Source organism: Gallus gallus, chromosome 2 (assembly GCF_016699485.2).
Source record: "Gallus gallus isolate bGalGal1 chromosome 2, bGalGal1.mat.broiler.GRCg7b, whole genome shotgun sequence".
Classification (NCBI taxonomy): Eukaryota; Metazoa; Chordata; class Aves; order Galliformes; family Phasianidae; genus Gallus; species Gallus gallus.
This window is the reverse complement of record NC_052533.1, coordinates 28,214,054-28,227,655: the sequence shown is the minus strand read 5'-3', so window position 1 is coordinate 28,227,655 and position 13,602 is coordinate 28,214,054. Positions and strand designations below refer to the sequence as shown.

At 35.8% G+C, this 13,602-nt stretch overlaps 1 protein-coding gene across 7 annotated transcripts in view; it reads left to right on the top strand.

The window, feature by feature from the left end:
• Positions 1-13,602, top strand: part of ISPD (isoprenoid synthase domain containing) — a 112,216-nt gene that overhangs the window by 69,151 nt on the left and 29,463 nt on the right. The window lies entirely within an intron of this gene.

Genomic DNA, 13,602 nt, shown 5'->3' with positions numbered 1-13,602 from the left:
TTTTAAGTAATCTTCAGAGAGGCACTGATGGAATATCTTGTCAATATAGCGGATACATGCTAAGACTTGCTTGGAATAGGTAAGGTGGCCTCACATACTTTTGTTTCTGAAATAGCTGTTTGATTAAGGCAAAGAAACTATTCACTGAGATAGCCAGAAAAATTACAGTCCACACCCTACGGAAAGACAAATGGTGTAATAGAATAGTTGTTATGAAGTTGTTTCAAACCAAAATAAACTGAAGTGTGAGTAATTTCTTTTGCAAACATACTGCACATTTGTTGTGGTCTTTGCAGTGTTTGTTGAAGACTTCTGAAAATGAGAGGTCCCTCCACAGTGTGCTTGGTAACTGAGGAAGCACTTCACTTGCAAAATGTGGGGTTTTTTTTGGTCTAGTTTGGTAAAACTGAAAAGGCAAAAAAGATCCCTTAAGAACAGTATTATATGTAGGCGTTAAGGCTGTGGTTCCCAAAACAGGAAGCACAAAAACAAATGAGACCATCCAAATGTCATAGCAGAAGATGCTTTGGCAACTGGAAGTGAAGTAATGAACCTGAAGGGCAAATGAAGTAAAAATCGCCAGCAAGTTGCTGATAACTCACTCAACCGTGTCCTATGTAGCCCCTTTATAGTTCTTATTTTATTTCACAGTCAATATAGAATTTGATCACGATTGTAATCTAATTAGAACAATTGGAATGCTGCCTGGAGATCTCCCTCTTTTCATGATAGCACTTCTGTCTTTCTACCTATCAGTTGCAATGACATAATAGGTTGTAATGGATATTAAAACTTAAATCTATTCATAGAAGTCCTTATTTTCAAGAACCAGAAACTGAGCTCTTAAGTAGCATGATCTTGCAGACTGTTCATTCTTTCGTTAAGGAAAATGGGGCAACTGAGTGATGAACTAAAGTGCCAGAGTGATCTACATTGTTAAGTGTGTGGGACAGAGAGGGAAACCAAATCCAGATTGGAACTGTCCATGTGAATAACCCCACTAAAATTTATAAGCTTAATAATACAAAGGCCAAGGAAGTCATTCAGCAATACTGATTGATATTTACGGACACTAGGCACTATTTGACCCTTCATAATTAATTATTATGTACTACAACCTGAGATTAGTCATGACTCCGTATTTTGCAGGAGGTATAACTGATATGATGAAAAAGTTTTCAAACAGACTTTTAAATAAAACTTTAGGTAACTCTTGATGGGAATTTCAGTGAGTAGAAGATACAGACCTATTCAGTGGAGCTGTATTAAGGTGATACTCAAGAAATCATACATAGAACTATCCATTTACCTTGGGAATGGATCACACCGAAACAATTAATGTCTGTAACATTTAACTTATCTTCAAATCAGAATTCTTTAGTTCAGTGGAGATTTTTTGAAAAGGATTCATTTGCTTTGATGAAAAAGATAATACATAGTTGAGAATCATTGCACTCCATCAGTATTTTTACACACATGAAAATGTACAGATAACTTTCTGACCCAGCTTGAAGTCTTTGCTTCTTTTTTCTCCAGCATTCATTCTTCTATTTTGCGGTGTGAAGGTGTGTAAATCTGAGTGGACTTCGATCACAAAGTCTGATTCCAATCATACTTCGTTCCAAAGTATGATTGGAAACATTGGTCAATTTTGTTGATCATCAGAAATTTTTTGTCAAGCTTGCTCACATTAAAACAAATTTAAAAGAACTCCCAGAAATAGCACAGTTTTAGAATGTAGACTTACTATTTGTAACGGCTGTATATTATCACATTTCTATATTTTTTTTACATTAGATGAAAATTTGTTTTTGTCAGTGAAATATTTATATATATTTACAGAAAATTAGTTACAAATTTAATGCTTGCAAGACAGAAGGTTATGTAGTTCTAAATAAATACTTTGAGTCAGGAAAGAATATAAACACTTGTGTTAAATTATTTAACACAAAGCCTGGAAGTCTTACCTTTGCTTTAAATGTTCCTGTGTGTACTATTGCAGGAACCAGAACTGAATGCTGCTGATTTTAGTAGGTACTTGAAGCCTGGTGCATGGTCATATTGGTTAACAAATTGTCATTGTGATTTTTAGGATATTAAGAAGTCTATCCACCTTGAATTGGTGCATAGGTGCTCTTACATTTGCTTGCTCAGCTTCTCTTACTACCTTTCTCTGTCATTTTTCTCACTTTCTTTTCCTTGTTTCTCCTTAAGTCTTCATCCTCCCCCAGCAAAAATAGGTAATAAATTAATGGATTTAATACAACTGCGCAACTTTATTAAAGGCACTCAAAGCATTTCCATAAGCTAACTTTGCAGTGCAGTACTAAATTCCCAATCTGAAGAAGTAGGGTTTTTTGTAAAAATAATTGGTAATCTTTTGGGTTTTCATTTCATAATTGTCTGGGCTTTTATCAGGGAGAGACTGGAAACTTACTTAATTTATCTCTGCTCTTACAGCTTCTGAGATTTTAACAAGCTGCATAGAATATGACAAGATCAGTGTTCTGTGCCTTTTGCACATGACCCTTTTAGACTCATTTCACTACTGAACTTTTAATTGGGCATCACCACGTCAGCCAAAGTGATTAGGGCACTTCTGCTTGAAAGTCTAGCCTTCATAAAAATGGTCTTTAAACTTCATTGATTTTGTAGCCCATTTCAACCATTCTGGGATGTTAGTCAGTAATGGCTCTTGATTGTTTCTTTTTGTGGAGATTTTAATTGTATAAAATAATACTATTCTAAAATAGTTTAAAAACATGTAGTAGAATTTTGGGGAACAAATGCATTCGAAAGGGGAAATGGTGAGTTCTCTTGGGAAGGGAGATATACACTTTTCTAACTTGCTATTTTGTGTGGTTTAATTACGTTAGACACTTCAATGTGTTAGGGAATAAACACTGAATTGGAACCATTTGCAAAAACAAATATTAGGAATATCAAATCTGAGTTTGATCTTCGAATCTGTTATTAGTTATCTGTTATCTGACATTCCATATTAAGAAAACTTTGATGTTGACCTACTATCTCTTATTGGAAACATATAAACATTTAAAAAGAAAGATTATTGACATAAAGCTTTGTTTGCAAACAAACTGCTTTTAACTTATTTTTTCCATTGCTAACTTGCTTAATAAAAACATGTGACGTCCACTGTATTTGTTTGTGAACAGTGCTGCAATTCCTAGCTTAAAAAGGTGCTTATATTTTTACTCCTGGAGTAAGCTGGGCATCAGACCAAGAGCATAAAAAATTATTCTTTCTCACCTTTCTTACATGCTGTCCCCCAAAGGCATCATTTAACAGGTACCCAAAATACTCATCGATAGAGATGAATACATCTGCTTTTTTTTGGCTTTAGCTCTGAATACATGGAAGAGCAAAACAAAAAAAGAAGCGTATTAAAATTGTTAGGTATGCTTAAGAGGCATTTTGAAAATGTTACAAGATTGCTATTGTTTTCATTTCCTCATGGTTTTTTGTATTTGTATGTACTTCTCTAAGGAAAAAAAAAAAAAGGCAGAATTTTTTCATATAACTTTTTTTCCCCCAGTTTTGTCAAATGGCTTGGTTTGAAAGGGACCTTAAAGATCATCTCATTCAAACCCCCTTCTGTGGGCAGGGTTGTCACCTACTAAATCAGACTGCCCAGGGTGGCATCCAACTCGGCCTTGAATGCCTTCAGGGATGGGGCACCCACAACTTCTCTGGGCAACTTGATCTCACCATTTCTCTGAATGTCCTATCTCTACATTCCCTGATAAAAAAAACTTTTTTTCAACTTTACGCTTTTCAACTTTATTGGAAGGTCACTATGTTGTTTCCCAGAGGCCTTATTATATCAATGCAAACTTTAGTTTTTATAGCAGAAGTATAAAACAGATAGGATTTTATGGAGTTAATGCTAGCTCAGCTACTAATGTTGATACTGTTTCAGTATTTTACCATAGTCGTCTTCTCTGACAGTTGTGTCCTCTTCCAGGTTTTGTATTTAATCATATAACAAGCATGATGAACAATTCCACATTTTCTACAGGCAAAGATCAGTAATTTTTACTCCCTTCGTTTACTTGTATCCAATGGCAAAGATATCCATTAGGCTTCAGAATTTTTTACTCTGCCATGTAAACTTCCACTGTATAAATTCCTCAGTGTAGTTGGTCTTGTTGAGATGGAGTTAAGTTTCTTCAGAGCAGCTCACATAGTTCTGTTTTAGATTTGTGACAAAAACAATGCTGATAACACACCCATGTTTTAGTTATTGCTGAACAGTGTTTGCACAGTGTCCCACCAGCAAGTAGTCTCAAGGGGGATGCAGGAATCTGGGAAGGAACACAGTCAGGACAGCTGACCCCAGCTAACCAAAGAGGTATTGCATGCCACTTAATCTCATGATTAGCAGTAAAAAGGGAGAGAAAGGAGTTTGGGGAGGTTAGCTTTCTTTCTCTTGGGAGCTGGCTGGACATCTGTCCACCCATGGGAGATGGTGAGTAATTGCCTTTGCATCATTTGCTTCTCTTTTCTTTCACTTGTCTTTTGCTTATTAAGCTATTTATTTATAGCTTATAAGCTATTTTGCTTATTATGGATTTTTATCTCAAACCACAGCTTTTTTTTTTTTTTTTTTTCCTTTTACTCTTCTTTTCCTCTTCCCATGTCCCATAGGGTTGGGTCCTGGAGGGGAGCAAGTGAACAGCTGTGTGATGCTTGTCTGCTTTCTGGGGATTAACCCACAACACAATCTGTAGCATAAGGATTTTCATTACTCGATTTGACCAGGAAAGCTTTTGAAGTTCTTCAGTCATTTAAACCCCAAAACTAAACATTGTTTGTAACTGACGCCATTCTGTGTTTTTTGCTGCAATTGTCAAGGTATGGTAGCTCTTAAAATTTGTACAGTGGAGGCAATGGCCATCAAGTCTGTATTGGAGTGTTAATTTCCTCTCTCACCCTCCCCCTCTACTTACAAGCAGGAGTTGAGAAATCCAGTCCCAGGCTGAATTCTGGGCATTTCTTTACAGTGGTTGAAAGCAGCACTTGAGATTTCTATTCATGTTTGAGTTACTGAGCCACAGGTCTTTTTTTTTTTTTTTTTTTTTTTTTTTTTTTTTTTTTTTTTTTTGCTTAAATCAGGTTGATCTTATGAAAATCATCCATTATGGAACTTAGTGGGTGCTGAAGTGTGTAAAAACTGCCATGTGATAGTAATAATCTTGGTGGCAAAAGCCCTGTAAAGTCAAGAATGAAAAGTGCACTTTACTGCCCATGCACAGCCTTCAGGCGTCAGTGAACTTTTGAATTTTTAGCATTGTTTGGGAAGGTAGAAGTAATACATATCAAGAATTTGGAATAAAATTATCCAGAAATCAGTAACTTCTATGGCTTATTTTAAGTAAGTATCGTTTACTCAGAATTACTGATAAAAACAATAGGCAATGCTAAACCTGCTTAAGCTACTTCTGAGATCTTTCCCACCACCTATTTTGTATTGTTGTCAAATGAAACTGTAACTTTTTTGGAGACATTTCTACCTTTAATTTGTCAGCTGTACCTTAACAAGCTTTATATTATCAGCAAACTCATGTTGTTGCTTACTCATTTTTACGGTTCATTTATGGATGTGTTGAACAGTGTAGATTCTGTAACAGATCCCACCTGTTCTGTGTGGATACTGTTCTGAGAATATAATTCAGTCCTGTCCTCTCTATTCCATATTTTAAGCTTATATCCATGACAGGACTTCTGCCTTATATTGTGATATCTCAGTTTTCATAAAAACATTTGGCAAGGAATTTTGTTGAAAGTGTTGAAGATCTCAATGTATTTCCAACATCAATTATTTCTCTTCTATTACCTTTTTTTCTTTCTTTCTCTGCTCTTTTTCTGTACTCTGTCTCTGCATCATTGTGATTCCCTTGTGGCCTGTCACCCTGGGCTGGTTTTTCAGCAAATATTTGTAAATTTTGTCCTGTTGTGACAGGATTTTTTAACTTTCTTCAGTCTCATATCCAGGCTGAATCTTGCTTTCTGAGATTTCTAGCACAACATGGATCTGTATGCATTTCTTTTTGCTACATGATTATTATTTTTCTCTCTTACATATTTCTATCTTTATGGAGAAATGGCAGAGGAAAATTCTAATGGAAGCTCCCTTGTTGTCAGTGAATGGCTCCTAGTATACCCACATGCCCTTGTTGGCCATGGGCTGTTGCTTAGCCTTTGCCTTAAGTTGTCTATTCAGTTACGGTGTTTGTGTGCAAATATTGTTTATCCACATTCATACTAAGCAGCTTACAGACTTTGCGAGCAGCATCTAAACCAACCAGCCTCCAAGAGACGAGCTAAAAAATTCACTTACAGCCAATAAATGTGTTGTCTCTCTTCACCCAAGAGTAAGGTCAAACCAGCTCTGAGTGCATTCTGCTTCTGGTTGCTGTGAGCTGTTTACTTTTTAACATTTAGAGATAGCAGAATCAAATCTTGTGGCATCTTCATCTCACTAATGTGAAGTCTCCAAATATTTAGGGCTTTCATCTAAGTAGGTTTTGAAACATCTGGGCATGGAGATACGTTCATAGCTCAAGACAGTCTGAGATGCATAGCAATTGAAATTAGATTAAACTCTACTGTGAAAATTCCGTTAAAACATGGAGGAGCAGGAATTTTGGTAGGGTTAGCAGAAGTAGAATGAGGTATTGATGTATCTCATTAAAAATCCCTGTTGTTCAGAGAAAGACACATCACAGGAAAATATCTATGGATATTAATTTTCATTTTAGGTTTTTTTTTTTTTTTTGCAAAGTATTTTCTGAAACTTATTTTTTTATATTTTTTTTGGACTAAAAAGAGATGGAAAAAATCACCGTTATATATAATCTCCAGCATTTGCAGTCTGAGCTAATTAAATTTGATTTCAAAACAATCTTTGAACTGTTATTTTCCTGAGCTAATTTTTATTCATCCTTCTAAATAATATTTTAACTATATTCTAAACCTTACAAGTGTGATTTCCCAGCCAGCTCAGAAAAGTCTTATTTTCTTTTGAGAAGCGGAGGCCCATTACTTCACAATGTACTAAATAAATCTGCTTGATTTATAACTGTTTTGATCTCTGAAGATTCCACCAAGCAGAATCTTTTAAAAAATGTGACTGTTTACGTTTGAGTTTAATTCAACCTGTGTGGTGCTGGCAGCAGCATGAATGCTCACTTTTAGCAGACCCTCTGCCTTCAGCTTTGTCACTGACTCAGTTTTTCCATTCCAGGGGTGACACGTGTTAAGTATCTCTGACTTGTGTAGTTAATTCCAGTGTTCAGTGCTTATACTTATCAGTCCAGGTGTTGAATTATGTAGGCAAATTTTTTAGCAAAACATCTGAGAGAGAAATAACGTATGATCCCTACATAAAAAGCAGTAAATTGAAGTACGCTTTTTAAGCCTGATTGCACTCAAACTTTTATGTCCCCAAGTTGTGCAGTCTTAGAAGCTTGTTCCTGTTCTGCAACATCTTTCATTATCCAAAATGAGAGAAACTGACTTTAGAGCTGGGTCACATTCTGGTGCCATAGTTCAGTTTTTGATTTTTCTCCTCAAAGCCTGCTTTGTGCTTGCAGTGTTTAAAGCACAAAGATTAGCCTGTGGAATTGTGTCATGACTGTCTTTAGAAGCTCGTGGAGTTTGCGAATTAAAGTTGTTGCTCTTGTCAAAAGGGACATCATTTGCATTTTTCTCTCTGATGTCGTGAGTTATCTTCCTCTCTCTTTTGATACTGCTCCTGAAAGAAAAGACATCAGTTCCTTCTGCATGAGGTGAAATATTTCTTTTCAGGAACACCGTGTAAAAATAGCATTGAAGATACTGTTCTTGGGCACTTTTTTCTAATTCTGTTGATAAGAAATTTTAATGGAATGGTTTCCCCTCCTCTACCAGTTGTATATGTTGCATAGTAATGTAACTCTTGGAGGTTTAAGACATTGTTATGTAAGACATGGGATAACTGGAAAAAACATGATGTAGTAGCCCAGAGTAGAGATTAAATTTCTTGAATCTGTTTCTGAGATGGAACGCGGAGGAGTTTGCCATTTGTACCTGGTGTTTGAGCAGAAGAAAACTTGAAGCAAATGTGTGACATTTCAGAGTCTGCATTCATTTCTTGAATTTTCAAAGCCATCCATAAAATGCTCCAGATGCTTTCATTAGGTGGGAATTTAAATCGTTTTCCTTCCTGAAAAAATAGTTGGCATACTGCAATGATTATGGCTAAAAATAATTACATTCGTTCAAAGAGATTGAAATACTGAGGTTCAAATAAATGCATACAACTACAAATAAACCTTGCTGATTTTGTTATTTCAGAATCTGTTCATCAGTAATTGGTGTAAAGGATTTAATTATCTGAAAATTTGAATGGAAAAAGGTTCCAGTGAAAAGTTTGAAATTAAGCTATTTTATAGTTATATTGGCACAGTGTAGAGTATTTCTTCCAGATGAAATATTTTATGGTGAAAACATTATTTAAGCATTCCTTATGTGGGTGAGTATTGCATCATTCCACAGGAAAGACTCTTACTGTTATTACAATTCTATTACGGAATAGAGGTCTAAGAGGGGAGATGCATTTAGGCAAGAATTTTGTTGCGCATCTTCTCCCAAACTACTTATTTGTTTTGTTATGCTGTCTTGAAAGCACATTTTTAGGAGAAATTGAGTGTACCAGATACTAATTTATTGTGCACATTTTAAAGCATGCAAAGTTAGATAAAACAGATTATTAACGCAGTATGTATATTATGGTAAATTCGTACTTATTTAATCCCACAGGAGAGCCTGAACTAAATGTGACTCTAAACAGAACATGGTTTTAGGTCAGTCAGTGTGAGAGGCTGTAGATCACTTCTAAGTTTCTGTACTTGTCTCTGGCAGGGAAAGTTTGGTCTGATAGAAACTGTGCCTTTTCCTGTGTGCATGAAATAAGTAGATCATCTGTAATTACTTTGATGCTGTGATAGACATGCAGTTCAGAAGCTCTTTTAGGGAACAAGGATGAAGTTTCTGTGAAAATCACTGTTTTGTAATTCTTGGACGTGTTCAGAAAGTTGCAGTCTGTAACTGATAATTGCTTAGTTTTGAACTGAGAATTAACATTTAGCAAATTTACAACAGTAAACAGTGGGCACAAATTGAAAAAAAACACATCTTTCTGTCACATGCATGAAGCCATTTTAGCAACCAATATCATCTCTTTGCTGAAATGGTTGGTTGCAAGAGTGAGAAAATTCAGTGAACACAGAGAAGTAGCTGCTGAAAATTCCTAATTATTCTAATAGCTTTTCACAGTTTGTGGCAGGCAAATAGCAGAGGTGTGCCTGTTCTAGCTAGTTATTAGTTCTGTCAGTGGTACTTATTTTGTTAGTAGGGCTTGTCTATATAGTAGAAGAGCAGGTAGGATTTTATGCCAACAGCTCCTTGTTTCTCTGTCTATGAGAGCTTGGAAGTGGTCTGTTCTAAAAGGGCTTGATTTGATATTTTAGTGTTGAGCAAAATCAGTGGCTAGCATATGCAGAACTTCAGAAATTGGAGTGAGAAAAAATGTGATTCATCATCCACACTCTACATGCAGGATTATTAGTTTAAGTGAACATTCTTATCTTTGCCTCCTTCTGTGTTGATTTTAGTACTGTTGTCCATCTTGCATAAGTGACAAGATACAGTTTATCCAAAACACACATTTTTTGGTGTACCAACCTATTTCTGACTTTTTGTCTTTGGCAAAGAAATGTTATGTAATTAACTCTGGATATTTTTCCTCATCTAACTCCTTCTGCTACAAACTAGGCCATTCTTCCCTTCTATTCAGCAAGTGCATATGTTTTGTACTAATTAATATTACAAAGTTAAGATAAAATGCTTGAAGGCTGAGTGTCTCAGTGCCTAATTATGGCCTACGCATTTCCAGTTAATAGGGACATGAGCAGTATCTTTTCAAATACATATGGAGGTATACTGAAATGTTCAGGGTTTTTATTAAAAAGCAACCTGTTATTTTTCCTCCAGTTATCTGCCTGAATTGCACTAATGCTCAATTACATGTTGTTTCATAAGTCAAGATCTTTCTTCAAGCTGTGTTTTGAAAATGGCACTTTCACTTGCTTCAGGTCAAAGCCCATCACAGGCCAAAGTGCTGCAATGTAGCACACTTAAGACTTTTAATTTACAGAACTTAAGCTTTTAATTTACAGAAAAAGAATGAAGAGGACATTTATTTTAAAATAGAGCTTTTCCTAAATATGTGCAGTAGCACTGATGAACCCATCAAAGTTGGTGTAACCACAGTTGTAACCCACATGCTGTAGATACGTATGAGTTCCAAGTATGAACTGTATTTTAGAAGCAGAATAGCTGTGTTTAAGATAGTACTTGCCAGCATAATTAGGGATGTGAAAGATCAGATTCACTTGGGGTAGGAATGTTGGACAAAATAGCTCTGAGGGTGCTAATTTATAGCGTAAGCTTTATCATTGACTACTTTGGTGTTAATTAGTCTTGGCTAGTACAGTCCTATGATGTTGATCCAGTATGCTCTTTTTTTTTTTTTTTTACTATGATTTTATCATTAGTAGCAGCATGTTTATTATTTCTGTAAGCTTTAGGGTGCTCTGTAAGAAAGTTGACATCCTTATATGTTGTATTTAGTTTCAATTTATGTCATCTCTATCTTACAACTCTGTTTGGTAACTGAACTAAGTACAAGATACTTGTAAAATTGACCAAAACTCTCACTTAAATATAGAATGGTCATGTTGGGTAAGATTAGGGAGAACTCCCTTAGGTCAAAATAACCACCTCTTTTTTAATGTGCAAGAATGGACTATGGATGTGAATGAGCTAAGTGGCTAATTGGAATGAAGGTAATTAGGACTGCATAATGGATTTTCTAAACTACACTGTCGGGCATCTCTTGGTGAGGCTGTTGAGATGCATCCTTGAGCTCAAAAAAATAAGTACCTTGCTACTAATAACGTCTTGTTAGTTCAAAGAGCTAACTTCTCATTAGTTCATTACTGATCTTTTTGGCTTAGTAATGAATTTATTTGACTTTTCCTAATATATATTTTTTTCTTTTCCGTAAACCTTCATCTGCTTTATCCAAAGTAATTCTTTGATTATATGTAGTTCTATTGAAAACTAATTCTCTCAGGCTTGTGATCAAGAGTTCCTTATGTACAAGAAATTATATGCAGTGTTATTTAATTGCCATGGCTCTAAATAATGACCTGTCTTTGACGATCTATGCCAACACCAGCAGGTATTCTCCAAAAGCTTTGTGAAATAGGAGGTAGAAAGTAGCACTGATGGTATGTATTCTGAAGTTGCTTTCTAGCAACTTTCTAGAAGAAAGAATGTAGACAATTATATACCACCTTCGAATATGTGAGCAAAATTCTCTCATCTAAATCAGATTTGAATTTGCATTTCTCTAATTCCAGTTGAAACCAATGAATTCTTTTTGGCAGAAAAAAATATTTATATTTAAAAATTTAGGAGACTTTCATAGGGCTCACAGATAAAAAAGATACTCAGCTTCAGGTATGCAGTTCAAAGTGAAGTTGATTACCTAAGTTTTGAGGAGAAAGACTGAAGTCCTACCCTGTATTTGGCACTTTTTACTGACTTGCTTTGGTGGCTTTTTGTTTAGAGAGCTGTTCTTTGAACTCCAGCCCCGCTGCCTCATTCTCAGCAGGCACTTTACCTGAACCAAAAAGATTTTGCTACTGATATCAGTGCTTATTCTGTTTGTGTGCTTTTCTAGTTATAGTTCATTTCGGAATGGCAGAGAGAGGCGTGACCATTTCTGTGTTTTTTTTTTTTTTTCCAGGAAAATTCTGACACTGTGAAAATATTGTGTCTACTTAGTAAACCCCCAAGGTTCCCAACAGCATCTTACTAATATAGTAACTGTCTAAAACTGACTGATAAACTTTACCTTTTGGAAAAGTACTCAAGCTAAGCATAATGACAGTTCTCTAATTACAAAAGGAATATTCTTATTTGCATGGTTCCCATAGCAGATGAAAGTAAATTTAAAATATGATGTGTTTTCAGCTATGTGGCTTGTTTGCTGACTTAGCAAATGCTTGTAACCTTTCCTAACGTTGTGTTTAATGAAAAATGACCAAAATCCTGTTTTTACATTCATTAGGATTATTAAGGGTCGCTTCTTATGTGTTAGATTATCACTGCCACTTTTGCAGCCACTCTGACGTATCCCAGCTTCCTGACTTCTGGCCTTTCACAGAGATCTTTAATAGAGTCCATGCCCTCCTGTCTGACCCATGAGCTCGGAAATGGATTGGAAGATACAGTAAATGCAGAAAACTTTATTTTAAAATCTTTTCCTCCCTTTTTCTTCTTAATATTGAAAGTAAACTGCATCCCGGCAGGGGTGATGTAAGGGAATCTTTGCCTGTAAATGAATCCAGGTTTAGCCATGTGATGCATCTATATATGTGTTCTGTTGTACTTACGCTGTTCATGCTAGTGAAGATATAGCCTCCAGATCTTCATGCAATGCTGTGCAATGATCATACTTTCATATTCCTAGGTTCTAGGCTTCTCTATGGCTGTTGCTTCCACACACCCTTCAGTAGACTCCACTCAGCCTTCTTTTCTTTTTCTTAATCCCAGGGAACACAATTCCCACTAATTCTATACACTTAGCATTGCTATGCTATACATTATGTATATAGTTCAGAGAGAGCAGAATTGATTTCCAGTGCAGTCCATCTCAGCTTGCACATCTGGTGTCAGAAAAGGAGGATAAGGATTAAACATATTTTTATTGAAAGATGGAGAATAAAGGCAAGGCAGGACTGAGAGTTACAGGAAATAGACAAAAGCTGAGAGTAGAAGAGCAGCAATGAGTGTAACTTTTTATGAGTCTGGCATAGGTGGAATAGGTTATGGAGTCCACTGTCATTTTACCAGCCCCAGTAGCCTGCAGGTAAGCAATATGATTTGTCAGTGCTCTGCTGTCCCCAATGGGTCCTGTGGGGGTGAAAAATTGAGTCACCAGTGGTATGAAATCACTTGTCCTTACTTGTTGGAGTTCTGCCACTTCAATGAAGTCTTTGGATTTTATAATAGAAAGTTCATACAGCACACAGCAGATTTCATCCCCTTTTCTTGATAAGTGGTGTAAAGTAAAAGAAATCACGAGGTGGCTTGATCAAATAGAGACTAATGTCCAAAAGTTTTCCAATGAGAATAGAAAAGATACTGCAATATTCACACAATCTCTGAATGTGAGAAGGGCACTTCTACCCCTACTGAGAGAACTTGGAAACTTTATCAATAAGTACTTCATAAATATAGATGAAAACACTAGTAGCATTTCAATCTTTCTGAAACATCTAAGGCATTTAAATATGCAGTTCAGATGATGTATCTCCACTTGGCAATTGTAAAATAGACCTTCTTTTTAATATTCACTCAGGGGTTTATGAGCAAAATAAGGTTAAAGGTGTGATTTTTAAATAAGATAGGATAATTCTGAGCTGTGCTTTGTAGACGTGTTTAGAAATATTTGCTTTAATCTACTGA